Source organism: Poecilia formosa, unplaced genomic scaffold, assembly GCF_000485575.1.
Source record: "Poecilia formosa unplaced genomic scaffold, Poecilia_formosa-5.1.2 Scaffold310, whole genome shotgun sequence".
In the NCBI taxonomy this organism is placed as follows: domain Eukaryota; kingdom Metazoa; phylum Chordata; class Actinopteri; order Cyprinodontiformes; family Poeciliidae; genus Poecilia; species Poecilia formosa.
Genome location: NW_006800249.1, coordinates 721,989 through 725,258, shown reverse-complemented (window position 1 = coordinate 725,258; position 3,270 = coordinate 721,989).

Genomic DNA, 3,270 nt, shown 5'->3' with positions numbered 1-3,270 from the left:
ATTTACAACATTGCCTGCTTAGATTTGATTCAACAATGGATAAATCCACTGAAGTAAGCTAAGTACTAGAAGAATTTGAGGAGGACATTTTCAATAATCACTCAAATATATTACCTCTAAAAACATTTTCCTCAGATGTACTTGAAAAGACAGAGTGAGTTGTAGATGGATTATTGTCCAGGTAGCTTCTATATGTTCAGACATGTAAACATAAAAATGTAGCAGAACATACAAAATATCTAAAAATAAAATCTGATGAGAAAATGAGATAATATGGAAACAGTCTCCTTATCTTGAATGAGATTTCTGGAACATCTATGTTTTGTGAAAACAAATATTCCTTCTAAAACACAAAACATTACAAACACAACCCTGATCATACGCTTCATCAGACCTCTTCAATAAATGTAGCATAAATGTACATTTTCCAAATTCAAACTCCCCTAACACATGCAGAAAACCACAGGATCAACATTTTTGTTTTGGAACAGAGAAGACTGCTGGAGCTGTTCACTTGCTGCTTGAATAGTGAAAGGAGTCATCATGATTTCACAAATTGATAAAATAAAACAGCAACTTTCATTAGATTAAATAGAGTTTTTTTGTTTTTTACTGCAGACAAAATATCTAAATATAATTTATATGTTTAAGTTCTCGTCTTAGGACTTGTATCCTATATTTACAGGATATAAATCAGAACAACCCAATTCTCAGAAATTCTGTGCAATAATATTTTTTTATTTGATTCAGCAATGGATGTACATTTTTCCAGGAATTAAAGATGTTTTGACTGAAAAGTCTCAACTTTGTTTTCCACATGAGACAACAAAGGTCTCTTAGATACGAAGGAATTTTATAAGAATAAACTCACTGCTGCTGCTTGTTTTCTTTCTGACACTGGAACATTCTGGAAGCTGCTTTTAGCGCCACAGGAATCCTGTTCAACTAGAACTGAAGGTATTTGCAGAAGGATAGTCAAACATTTAAGATGATATTTATAGTACACCAACACGTCGTCTACAGCACCAAAAAATTGTTTTAACTTTCAAATATAATATATTTCACGTCCAATTATAGAAGAAACCGTGTATCTTTTTTACAGCTTGGTCTCCCTCTTATGGCTGCAAAATTATCAGAGATGAAGCTGCAGTGACAAATGGCCTCTTTTTTTCCTTTACCCGTGTTTTATTGTGAAAATGGGATTTTTGGGATGCAGGGAGGAATCTCTCAAAATGTTGGTAAGAAACTTAAAAAAATGTTAAATGTATTTCTTGCCATTATTTATAAAATAATAAATCACCACAAGATGGCGCTCTAATACAAGAGCATATTTAACCTCAAATGTTTCCATAAAAACTTTGCAATCCAGACACAGATGTAACTGGAAGAATAGTCCTCAGTCTACTTTTTCAAGGTGTGTTTACCACCTCTTGAACTTGAACTTGGATTTGTGTCAAGCACTCTTACAATTATCTGAGATCTCCCTGTGAGAGGGTTGTTCAGAGATACACCAAATTGGATTTCTGCTCTTCCTTTCTGCTAAATCTATTTAGCAGACAGAGACCAGCAAATTTAATTTCATTGCAGTTTACAAGGTACACAGCTCCAGTTCATATCCACAAATATCTAATCAAATCCAATCATAGAGACTCATTCCAATTAACTTCTATAGCTTCTAATTCAATCTTAATTATAATACAGTCCTGACAAATTCAGTTTATATTTGTTAATTGTTTTACTAATATGCATAAGGAAACCCAAGTAACTGCATTGAGTCAGTGACTCATACAGCAATTCCTCATCCTGAGAAAGCATGTGTGGCGACTGTGGGAAGGAAAATATGTTTCATTTATATAAAAGGTTTGATTAGTGTGTTTCATGTAAGAAGCAGGGCCGTGCAGAGACCACTAAAGGGACAGGTGCTCAAAAAAAAAAGGCACATCTAACCACATTGTACGACAGAATATTAAAGCCACACAGCTTTCAGAGTTTAATAAACAATGATAAATTACAAAATTGTGAGATATACAATCAAAGCTAAGGAAAATCTCTATATAGATCATACAACTATGCATATGTAAGATATTTTATTAGTAATTTCTTTCTGCAGGTCTATTTTGTTATAGGAATGTATTGCAATATTCAAACTCACAATTTAGCAAGATATGTGAATCAGAGCTAGACCACCAGACATATTTTGCCTTTACAGAATTACACTATTAAAAATATAAACAAGGGCATAATGCAACCTTTTAGTGGACTGTAATCTATAAAAAAAAGAGCTGCCTGTTTGCTACACTTGCAGTGGCGATGAAGATGGTCCATTCAGGAAAGCAGAGCTGCATCAAAATTTAATGTGGAACTGCAGAAAGAAAAAAAAAAAACAAAAGCAAAAATTTTATTGTTAATGTATGTCACCATGAGAAAAGCCTACTGAGTTTTGCTTAAAAAACTTTTAAAATTAAAATCAACTTTTTGTCTCATGATGTGAAAACATTTTTTGCAAAACAAACGTATTTGCGTATGTCAGAAATCTGTTCTTGCTATTCTAAATTTTTGTTTGTGACTTAATGTTTTGCTTGTGATTCTCACATGACGTCGTGGGCAGGACCCAAAATCACAACAAAAGATTTCTGATGTGTGCAAATAAAAGTTTATGTTTGGTAAATAACTTTAAATTCATGAGACAAAAATGAGTTATTTAATTTAAAAAAAGTTTTTTAAACAAAACGTTTTGTTTTTTAAAAATAAATCATTACAATTCCAAAAGTTTTGATTACAATTTTATTTTACTTAACTGAGGTTAGTCTTTTTTATTGAATAATTGGGAAAAAACAATTAACTTCATACTCTGCAAACCAGACCCTAAACTTACTTAAAGTCTGGATTGAGTTTTTCCCCTTCATTAATGACACACTTTTATTACATACATTATATCTATCATGGTAATTCAGGGTGAGTTATTTTTAATTCTAAATGAATATCCTTATTGGACTTTTATTTAAGTGCTATTCTCCTTCAAGATACATTTACCTAACGCCAGAATAAATGCAATGTACATTATGCAGCAGAGGAAATTAGAAGACATATATCCATTATGAAGATGATCGGTTTTGGACGGGCGATGTGCCCCTGTTGCATAAGCGATAATGAAGAATGACTGATATCATTAACGATACAGGGAAGAAGCTTTTTTGTTATCTAGCTTTGCTAGCAAAGTTTTTAGCTAGCAGCTAGCTAATAGCACAACAACAACAGCCTACTGTCTGT